Source organism: Capsicum annuum, chromosome 9, assembly GCF_002878395.1.
Source record: "Capsicum annuum cultivar UCD-10X-F1 chromosome 9, UCD10Xv1.1, whole genome shotgun sequence".
NCBI lineage: Eukaryota > Viridiplantae > Streptophyta > Magnoliopsida > Solanales > Solanaceae > Capsicum > Capsicum annuum.
In genome coordinates this window covers 162,358,758-162,371,391 of record NC_061119.1, presented here as the reverse complement: position 1 = coordinate 162,371,391, position 12,634 = coordinate 162,358,758, and the positions used below count along the sequence as shown (strand labels likewise).

At 28.1% G+C, this 12,634-nt stretch overlaps 1 long non-coding RNA gene across 1 annotated transcript; it reads left to right on the top strand.

Moving 5' to 3' along the window:
* Nucleotides 1–11,339: 11,339 nt before the first annotated feature.
* Nucleotides 11,340–12,351, top strand: LOC124887290. The gene is made up of 2 exons (XR_007044689.1): nt 11,340–11,724; nt 12,075–12,351. It is a non-coding gene; the product is annotated as an uncharacterized LOC124887290 (long non-coding RNA).
* Nucleotides 12,352–12,634: the final 283 nt, after the last annotated feature.

Genomic DNA, 12,634 nt, shown 5'->3' with positions numbered 1-12,634 from the left:
CAAAAATAATAGGTGTCGTTCGAAGCTCTCGAGATGACAAACGTAGTTATGGATTACTTTGGAATTTCTACGATTGAATCAAAAGTAATTTAAAGGTTAAATTTGGCTAGGGTTTGTTCTTCCTCAATGATTGATGATGAAAATGAGTTTTTGAACTCATATACATGTATATATACATATATTCTCGTCCATAATATAATAGGAAATGACCAAAATGCCTTTAAAATTTAAATAATGTCAAATCTGTCCTTTGGTGGACTGTTTTGATAAGCTAAAGTAAATCGACCATAAATATTTGCTCCGATATCGTATTTGGGAGAAATTGGTATCGTTGGAAGGATAATTCAAAGGGATTTCATTTCATATAAAGTAGGCCACCCAGTTCGTCCTGTACAAGGAGTTATGGTCGTTTGAAGTTGACCCTAAAAATATGTTTTGATAGGCTGAAGTAAAACGAGTATAACTCCTTACTTGGATGCTGGATTTTGATGAAACCAATTGTATTGGAAAGAAGACTCAAAGATATTTCTTTTCATAGGTCGCAGCTCTTCCAGTTCATTATATTAAGGGAGTTATGATCATTCGAAGTTGAACCAAAAATTCGGCTGGCCTCAGTAGTTTGTGTGCAGGAAATTTTCCTGCACATTTACTATTCCCAAATATCCCGGCCACCATTTTATAGTTTCGAACGTGCTCGATTATATCCAAAACCTATCCGTTTTTGAAAATCTTTATATCATTGGAAAGCTTATCCAATAACCTTCGCATGGAACCATCAACGGGCAAATTTTGGTATAAATAAAATTAAAAAAATTAATTCCATATAAATAAGACCAATACACGTACTTTAATACGCCAATACACGTACTTGAATACGGGGTGTTACATCCTTCCCCCCTTTAGGACATTCTTCCTCGAATGTTAGCGTAGTTATTCAATCGGAACAAGTTCAAGTCCATCATTAATATTCACATCATCACATAAATACTATGCATATATATAAAAAAAACTTACTTGTTAATGTTCTAACTCCATTTCTTGAACTTTCTCTTCATCTTTGAACAAATGAGGGTACTTAGATTTCATTGCTTCCTCAGCTTCCCATGTAATCTCTTCCCTTTGACGATTTCTCCAACGTACTTTCACAGATGCTATCTCTTTATTTCTCATCTTCTTAACTTGGCGATCTAGAATAGCAATAGACACTTTCTCATAGGTAAGATCTTCCGCAACTTGCACATCCTCAGTAGAAGTGATATGTGATGGATCTCCGATGAACTTTTGAAGCATTGACACATGAAATACCGGATGTACTGATGAGAGCTCTTGGGGTAGCTCTAATTCATATGCAACTTGTCCAAACCTTCGAGTGATCTTATACGGGCCTATATAACGTGGACTCAACTTCCCTTTCTTGCCAAATCTCACTACCCCTTTCATTGGTGATACCTTCAAAAATACCCAATCACCTACAAAAAACTCTATCCCTCTCCTTCTACTATCCGCATATGACTTGTGTCGAATTTGGGCTATTTTCAGTCGTTGCTAAATTACTTTAACCTTTTCTATGGCTTGATAAATAAGATCTGGTCCGAACAAAAGAGTTTCACCCACTTCGAACCATCCTATTGGTGATCTACACTTCCTTCCATATAAAGCTTCATATGGTGCCATTTTGATACTTGAATTATAGCTATTATTGTAGGCAAACTCAATAAGAGTTAAATGGTCATCCCAGTTGCCCTTAAAATCTATTACACAAGCTCGTAGCATATCTTCAAGTGTTTGGATGGTACGTTTTTCTTGTCCATCTGTTTGAGGGTGAAAAGTTGTACTCAACTTCACTTGTGTTCCCAAACACCTTTGAAAAGACTTCCAAAAGTTTGCGGTAAATTGGGTTCCCCGATATGATATAATAGAAATTGGCACTCCATGTAATCGGACTATCTCTTTAATGTACAGCTTTGCATACTCTTCAACTGTGTAAGTGGTCCTAACTGGTAGGAAATATGCGGATTTGGTAAGCCTATCAACAATCACCAGTATAGAATCGAAATTTTGGGATGTACGAGGCAAACCAATAACGGAATCCATGTTGATCATGTCCCACTTCCATCTTGGAAGATCAATGCATTGCATATAACCTCCGGGTTTTTGGTGCTCAACTTTAACTCTTTGACAATTTGGACATTCAGCTACAAATTCTGCAATGCTCTTCTTCATGTCATTCCACCAATACATATCTTTCAAATCTTGATACATTTTGGTTGATCCTGGATGAATGGAATACCTTGAAGAATGTGCCTCTGTCATAATCTTCTTAGCCCATCTATATCCAGCACACACAATCGGTTTTGGCACTGAAGTACTCCTTCTCGCGTAAGCTCAAATGCCTTGGTCGCACCACTCTGAACGTTCTCCTTAAGCTGTAATAAAATAGGATCTGTATATTGCTTCTCTTTCACTTCAGCTACTAATGAAGATCCTGCAGCATTATGTACGATAAGCTCTTTATCCGAAGTTTCAAGAAGGCGAACTCCTAAACTAGCTAACTGGTAATGATCTTTAATCATCCCTTGCCTTTCTATAGGCGCCATCATAGCCTTACGACTTAACCCATCAGTTACCACATTTGCTTTCCTGGATGGTACAAGATATCAACATCATAGTCCTTTAATAGTTCAAGACATCTCCGCTGCCTTAAATTTAGATCCTTCTGATTAAAAATATATTGCAAGCTCTTATGGTCAGTATATATATCAACATGAACCCCATATAAGTAGTGGCTCCATATCCTTAAAGCAAAAATAACTGCTGCCAGCTCAAGATCATGTGTAGGATAATTTTTCTTATGTGGCAACAATTGTCTAGAAGCATATACTATTACCTTACCATGTTGCATCAATACATATCCTAAACCAATTCTGGAAGCATCACAATACACTGTATACCCTTCGGTGCCTTCTGGAAGTACCAACATGGGTGTAGAAATCAACTTGTTCTTTAAATCTTGAAAACTCTTCTCACAGGCATCATTCCATTGGAATTTGGATGCTTTATGAGTTAGCTTGGTTAAGGGTGCTGAAATGGAAGAAAAGCCTTCAACAAACCTTCTAAAATAACCGGCCAACCCGAGAAAACTACGAATATCCGTAGGCTTTGTGGTCCTTGTCCATTTCTTCACAGCTTCTATCTTTTGAGCATCAACCTTTATCCCTTCACTAGATACAATATGACCCAAAAATGCCACCGACTTTAACCAAAACTCACATTTAGAGAACTTTACATAAAGCTTACAATCACGAAGAGTTTGCAATGCCTGTCGTAAGTGATTGGCATGGTCCTCTTCTGATCTAGAATAAACTAGAATATCATCTATAAAAACTATCACAAATACATCCAGGAATGGCTTAAACACCCTATTCATCAAATCCATAAAAGGTTCGGGTGCATTTGTTAGCCCAAATGACATAACTAGAAACTCATAATAACCATACCGTGTTCGGAAAGCTGTCTTGGGTATATCCTTCTCTTTGACCCTCACTTGGTGGTAACCTGACCTCAAATCAATCTTAGAAAAGCACTTGGCGCCCTGTAACTGATCAAATAAATCATCAATTCTTAGGAGAGGATATTTATTCTTAATAGTCACCTTATTCAATTGTCGATAATCAATACACATCCTCAACGAGCCATCCTTTTTGCGCACAAATAACACTGGTGCTCCCCAGGGGGACATACTAGGCCTTATGAATCCCTTCTCTAGCAAATATTTCAATTTTCCTGTACATTTACTATTGGCCTGTACAAACTATTGGCCTCAGTAGTTTGTGTGCAGAAAATTTTCCTGTACAAACTATTGGCCTGTACAAACTATTGGCCTCAGTAGTTTGTGTGCAGAAAATTTTCCTGTACATTTACTATTCATATAGTTGCATTTACATCCAAACATTGGAATAAAGCCCAACAAAATTATCCAACTATCAAAAAAAAATTTTAGGAACTGTGTTATGCATTTCCAAATTTCAAGATGATTTGTTAAACCAAAAATTTAGGATTGATTGTAAAGCTGCGAAATTTGTTTTACAAAAGGATGTGCAAAATCTTGCCTCAGCCTGGTCATATTGCCAATATTGTAAATTGTCTAAAAAGGTTAGAAATCTCAACCTTTTTTCTGGGAATCTTATCTTTCCTGCAAGAATACTCTGGTAAGAAAATCTGGTATAGAGTTGGAGCTCCCTTTGATATATTCAATATCAAAATCAAAGACAGATAAAATTACCTGCCACCTAGCAAATATATGTTTAGAGGCGAGATTTGCACATTCTTTTGTAAACAGATTTCGCAGCTTTACAATCAATCCTTTGTAACAATTTTTAGTTTAACAAATTAGCTTGAAATTTGAAAATGCATAACACAGTTGCTAAAATTTCTTTTTTGATAGTTGGATAATTTTGTTGGGCTTTATTCCAATGTTTGGATGCAAATGCAACTATACGTTCTTTATCGTGTTTCTTTTGTTTTAGAATGCCACCATAGCCTATGTTTGATACATCTTTTCAACTATTTTGAATGTAGAGAGATCGAGGAGGGACAAGCAAGGGAGTTCTTTTGTCTTTAATTCGATTTACTTGACTACGTTGGTATGGATTTGAGTCCATGGAGGAGGAGGCTTTTTTAATTTGTCATGGAGAGGTTTTAACAGATTGTTGAGCCCTGGAATAAAATTTGTTATATAATTAACACATCCTAAAAATCGTTGAAGTTGAGTTTTATCAAGAATTTATAGGGAAAATTTGTCAGCAAATTGGATGGACCGTTGAATTGGGGTAACAATACCATGACAAATTTTTTGGATTGGATTTGTTTGTCTTTGTGGGTTTGAACAAACAAGACTTAGTGTCTGTCAGTATGAATTCATATATATATATATATATATATATAATGCATGGTCCGTGCTTGCACGGACCCAATATATTTTTTTTTAATTTTAACTTGTGTGATGTAAATAGAATTTAGATAATTAATCATTAAAATAATTTAAGTTTTACATTATTGTGATTTATAACACTTTTTCTTATATTTCAATTTAAGTGACAATGATATAATTTCAAGAGCCAGCCAAATATCTTATATTTTAAAATTTTTAAAATTATTAATTATCTGATTTATAATATTTTCTACATAATTTTTTAATCAGATATGAATGCTCTCTTCGTCTCAATTTATGTGGCACAGATAAAATTTTGGCAATTAGTCAATTTTGTAAATATTTTTGTCAATTATTGTTATTCACGGTACTTTTTATTTTATTTTTAAATAATATATGTTGCTTTATATTTTCCTCTGCCCCATCCCAATTTCTATGACACTAATATAATTTTGATAGTCAATCAAAGTTTTTATGTTGACATATCATTTTGTTATTCTTAATTTTCTAATACATAAATGACTTATAATAAGATGTGGTATAGTAAAATCATCGTTTGAAGGACGGCAATTTAATTTAAAACATCAAGAGTTAATTTTGCATTTTATGTCTATTTTATATTTTTATTAAATATTATTTATTTTCTTCATATCTAGATGACTCATAATAATTAATTAAGAGAGATTGATTATGTTACTCCTATAAAAATTAATATAATTTTATCATATCCAATAGTAATCATTGATAACTCACCGGAGTAATATATTAATTAAATACAGGATGCTATATTTTGCATATATAAAATATAATATTATTAAACATTATTGGATAGTGAATTATGTTTATCTCTCACAATAATAAAATTTTATTATATATATTTCTTTATTTCTTTTTACTTGATATATATTGACCCAACACAAATCTTAAGAAAATATTCATTAGTAATTTATTTTGTTAAATTAAATTTATTAATTTTATACTTTAAAAATTTAAAGTTAAGTTTAAATATTAATATTTATATATAAGAAAAAAATAATTTTAAAATTTAAATTTATGAAAATAAATAAGGAAAAAAATTAATTTTGAATATAAAAGTAAATTAAAATAATAATATTGATTTACTTTAAATAATTAATTATAATTAATTAATATAAAATTATTAAATTTAAGATGCTATATTTTGCATATAAAAAATATGATATTATTAAACATTATTGGATAGTGCATTGTATTTATCTCTCCCAATAGTAAAATTTTATTACTATATATTTTTCTTTATTTCTTTTTTACTTGAAACATATTGACCCAACACAAATCTTAAGAAAATATTTATTAAGAATTTATTTTATCAAATTAAATTTATTAATTTCGTACTTTAAAATTTTAAGTTAAGTTTAGATATTAGTATTTTTTTTTGATAACTAAGCTTCCATTAATCACCAAGTAGTAATTTACAGAACCATGACTGCCCAAACACTGGTAGCCATCTCAAAGTTGTAAACCCAAATGAATACAGACTGCTATTAGTCTATACAAACATTAGAACACTAGTTGCTGCATTCTATCCCGGAACTTCCTGAAGGCTCTTACACAACTTACATATGCTACCTCTTTTGCCATGGCCAACCACTCTCTTGCCTTAGCTTCAAATATTCTTTGGTTCCTCTCAATCCACGCAGCGTGTACATACTCAGTATATATCATTTTCAGTATTTGTGCCTCTTGCAACTTGCCTTTGATGTTATCCAATAGCCAGGCCTGATGTTGTGTCCAGGTAATGGCTCTAGAGTAAGAGCGCTGCATCCCGGTCATTAGTTTTTGCCACGGTCTCTGTGAGAATTGACATTGGACAAACAAATGATCTCGTGTTTCCAATCCTCCAGAACATAGTTTTAAAATTTAAATTTACTAAAATAAATAAGTTAAAAATAATACTTTTGAATGTAAAAGTTAATTAAAATAATAAAATTAATTTATTGTAAATATTTAGTTGTAATTTATTAAGGTAAAATTATTATATTATTAAATTACTTAAATTTAAATAAATTAAATCAAATTAGATGTTCAGTGGCTCCACATATTCAATGATACTTCAAGGTTTGGCAAGATATGTAATTTAAAAGGAAAAAAAGGGATTTTATTGAAGTTGTCAATATGGTCCAAAAGAAACAAAACAAAAGACAACCTTCTCAAGCAAATTAATTGTTAAAATATCTGGAATGCCCTTAGTTTTAACTATATTGATTTTAAGCATACCTGTTGAAATAGTTCTTCTATATATATATATAAAAAAAAAAAATTTATTTCTTTGATTTGTTGTATATTATCTATAACACCTTTTTATTTTGAAAATTAAATAACCATAAAGAAAAATAGAGCACATATATTATCTGAATAAAAATAAATTTATAAAGAGATAACTGATATATTATACATACTTGATAAATTTTTTAAATCAATCATATGAAAAATATTCTCGTATGATTACATTACTACTGCACATTGTCATATGTGATTCATTCATATTGAAAAATATCAATATTATGTGCTTAGTTAAAATAACAAATACAACATATTTGATGTAATCCCACAAAGTGAGGTTTGGAATATGCTCAATTAAAATGTATCATAAAAATTATAAAAGACTAAAAAGATGATTCTTTCATTTATTCTTTGACTAATTTCTAATATAGTAATGCCATATATTTTTAGGGGCATTAATAGCCAATTACTATGAGAAATATCTCATTGGTAATATATCTTTCAACCGTGACAAAACATTAGAAAATTACTATTACCAAAAAATCATCTGTCATAATATTAAGATAATTGTAAAAGAATATATATTTAATTAACATAGTTAAATTAATTAAAAACTGACAAAAAAATATACACAAACACTACTACATAATATATTTATAGCTACAAAATCTTAGCTATGAATTTAAAAACATAGCTATTATCTAGTAATAGCCACAAAAATTTAAATTTTGTATCTATTTATATATTCGTAAAATTTCATGGCCACGAAAATTCAACGGGCAAACCTAATTTCTCATTTTTATTACAGTTACTAGCAATCGTGACAATAGTTGCCTAAATAGCTGCAACTTTGTTGCCACAGTAAAATTTTGTAGCTGGTTATAAGTTTTTGTGACACAAAAAAGTTATTGTGGCAATAGTAAATTTTTAGCCACAGTAAATTATTTGAAACAAAATATTGTAGCTAAATCAAATGATTTGCTTCAAGTTATAAAAAAATTATGGCAATAGTTAAAGGATATAGCCACGTCTTTTAAGCTACGATAAAATTTAGTAGCTAACTGTTATCTTTTGCTACAAATTGAAATTTATTGTAGTAACTAATAACCTTTTAGCCACAAAAATAATTTGAAATAAAATATTATAGCTAAATAAATCTTTTTACTTGAAGATATAAAAGAAATTATTGCAATAGCTAAAGGATATAGTCATAGATTTTTTTATATGATAAAGTTTCATGGCTAAAGTTATTAACTTTTACCATGTGTTGGAACTTGTTGTAACAATAATGACCTTTTAATCATGAAAAATGTTATTTTTTTTAAAAATAGCAGTGCAATAAATATTTTTGTTTTGAATATTAAAAAATTGTGGCAATAATTGGCTTAATATAATTGATAACCTTTTAGCCACAAGATATTTTAAATCAAATATTGTAGTTAAAGAAATCGTTTTGCTTCAAGTTGTAAAAGAAATTGTTACAATAACTAAGGGTCTATTTGGAAAGCTACCTGATAATTGGAATTGATGTAATTATCGGCCTAGTAATTATGCCGACATGTTTGTTTGTCACAGTGTCATTACAAGTGTAGTATTTGATTGCACAAGTGCAATCAAGTGTTTGTATTAAATTTTCAAATAAAAGTTAATCATTAAAAGTTAAAAATCACAAATATTTAAAAATAAGTGAAATTTTAAAGGATATTAACTTAATTTAAGATATATATTGTCTTTTGAAAATATATTAATTAACAAACATATGTTCTTAACTAATATCATAGAAAAAAATTAATATATATTTTTCAAATTAATATATTTTAATAGATTCATCATAAAAATTAGAAGTACATAATTTTTTAAGAACATCATGAAATACACGTTTGACAAAAAGATTAATATTATAAATATAATGTAATAAATTGTTAAACATTTGAAGAAAATATAATCCATAAATTCTAATTACTAAAATCATGTGAAATATCAAGTCAATAATACTTAAGAAAACTAATTGGAACAAAAAATATAACTTAAGTTTAATTTTCAAAATGAAAAAATTAACATAAAATTTCTAAATAATGTACATAAATATAATTCAAAAAATAGGAAAATGTAAATGTATAGCCTTATTCGAAAATGAATTATAATTTAACAAAAAAAATTAGAATAGTAATACAATTATAATAAATGAAAAAATAAACAAAAATAAATAACAAATAAATAAAAAATAAATAATACAAACAATTGCATAAAATCACAAGAAGTGTTGCGAAATGAGAAATAGGAAATGAAATATATGTATAGTAAATAATTTTTTTTTTAAATATAATAATAAAAATAATATAAGTAGAAAGTAAATCAAAATCAAAATCAAAATCAAAATCAAAATAAAAATAAAAATAAAAATAAAAATAAAAGGATAAAATTAAAAAGTAACCTTGACATTACATCATGTAATTATCAACATTCACAGCTCTTCCGTGAGAATATGAGTGTTATTACCCTTTGTCAGTTACACCCAATTACCCGCTAACCAAGTAATTACCTGGTCAACTAAACATGTTTAGACAGTGTAATTACACTCAATTAAATAAAATTTACTTTTTCGGGTGACTTTTCAAACAGGCCTTAAACGATAAGGTCATACATTTTTTTATACCATGAAGTTCGGGACTAAAATTATTAACTTTTGTCTTGTGTTGGAACTTGTTGTAGCAATAATGTACTTTTAATCATGAAAAAGGTTATTTAAAATAAAAAATTATAATGAAATAAATATTTTGTTTGGATATTAACAAAATTATGGAAATAATTGAATTAATAATAACCATATAGTAATAAGTTTCATGAAAAAATAATTTAGAATTATATTGTAATAAAAGTTGTAGCTAAAAATAATTTTTTATCCCGAGCTAAAATTTGGTGCAGCAATACTAATCTAGTGTATTAAGATGTATTGATCGTTCGACTCGATTCAATTTTAAATGACTATTTGTCAATTTCAAATATAATTTAAATAAATAGGTTATCGTATCTAATTAATGTTAATTCATTAATTATATCAAACTTAAATATAACTTCACTAAGTCTCATTGAAGCTTCATCTTGATCAAGAACATTCAAAATTACTATTTTGACTCAACTTAAACATGTTCCATCAAAATAATATATTTGTCAATCTAATGTATTGATCATTTGAGTTAATTCAATGTTACAACTTGCAAGTCTTAAATACAACTCACATATATACCTGATCATGTCAAATTTACGAAAACTTTCAATTATTTTATCCTGCCTGAGTGTTTTCAAAATTGTTATTTGACTTGGACATGATTTTTTTTTTTTTTTGAAAACCTTGGTGTCCGGGTAAGCTTACGCGCACCTCAACTAAATTCACAAGATACCTGTCACCCCTGAGACCTCATGGTGCTCATTCCAACTTCATTGAACCGCTAGACCACACCCTTGAGTGTAACTTAACATGATTTATTGAGATAATATTTTCAAAAATTCATTGTAATTAAAGATTTTATTATTCGACTTGATTCAATTTTATAGAATCTTACTTACAAGTTTTAACTTATTTAAATCATTCTAAATTCATATACAACAACAACATACCCAGTATAGTCTAAAATAGTAGAAACTTTATCCTTACCTTAGAAATAGAGAAAATTATTTAAATTCAAATCCATATAATTATTTTTTTGAGTTACTATGTTTTAGTGTAATTTGAAAGTATAAAATTAAATTAAGAATAATCATAAATTTAACTAAACACTATAAGTTAAAAATTTATTAAACTAAGAGATAAGATTAAAAAATTAACGATATCATGAAGGACCAAAAAAATTAAAAAATAATAAATATTTTGGAATAATATTTATTTCAAATAAAATAGTTAAATTTTTCTAAAATAACAAAATTAACGATATTATGAAAAACCAAAAAAGTTGAAAAGGAATATATATTTTGAAATAATATATATTTTAAATAAAATACTTTAAAAAATTTTATTAACTTAAAGTAAAATATATATTTTTTATTATTTCATTAGAAAAAAATTGTTAGTATTAATAATATAATTTGTAAAAAGAAAGCAAAAATACACATATAGTGCTAAGGTAAATGAAACGAAAAGCAACAAAATTCTTAAACTTCTACCAAACAAACTAAAAATTTTAAAAACCTCAAACTTAAATCTTTCTCCACTCTCCAGCTGTGGCTCCCTCCCTTACCATTTAAAACCAAACCCCAAAATCTTCCCACCCAAAATAAAAATTAAGAAAGCCCAAAATTTTTCCTCTAAAATTTTAAAACCTAATCAGATAACCTATTCCTCCTACCACTTTAAACACCTAGATCCCTTTCCCCTCTTCCCATTTCTTTCTTTTCTTCGCCCCCTCCCCTCCTCTCCCTCCATCTTTGTTTATCTTAGTTTTTGGTTCCATTTGAATTTTTATATGTAATGTTTTTCTTATCAACTTTTTAATTTTTGTAGATTTTTACAATATGAAATTCTTCAAGTAGATGAGGTAAGTTTTTATAATATAAGTATTGCATTAAATTATATATATTTTCGTTAATATAAAGATAACTTTTTTATATGCATGAGTTCTAAAAATTGGTATTGAAATTTGATATCTTTTACTCGTGAGATTATATTGAGTAAGTTATTATTGTCATGTGACATTTGAGATCTATATCTATAGATTTTAAGTTGCTTTGCACTTTTTCTTGTTTTTATTTGTCAAAACTTTAGTAAAAGAATTACATAATACATATATATATTTTTCTCCTTGAAATTCTATATATACACACACTTACATATATAATTAGTTGGTCTTAATTTTTTTGGTGTTAATATATTTTATCATTATGATAGGCATATTAATGAAAAAAGAACAGATAAATGAAGAATTGAGACGAATGCTGATCAATTTAAGGTGCATGCACTTGAAGACCTTGGAAGGAGAGATAGAGGAAGACTATCCTGCTTTGAACTCGAATAAGATTGTGTATGAAAAAAATTGTATATTGTGACTATTCTTAAAATTGTAAAGCATAATTATATGTAACTTGATAATTGTTTTTGAATCTCAAAATTTGTAACCACTTTTTGTAACTTCTATGACAAACAAAACTAGTGATTCTTTTTTAAATTTGTAATATGTAACTGTTGTCTTTTTTAGTCATATTAAGATATTCTTTGATTCTTTAATTAATAATGTTTATGGTTAAATTCTTCAATTTATAGCAATGAATATTTTAGTTTAGCCACAACTTATATATTATTAAAAAAATATGGCTGTGCATTTTCACTTTTAATACGAAAAATAATTACATATAATTTATGTATTTCGTAGCAAAAAGAATGATTTTTTAGTCATTTATAAAAATATTTTTGACAAATAATTTTGTTTATAGCTATATATATTCTAATTC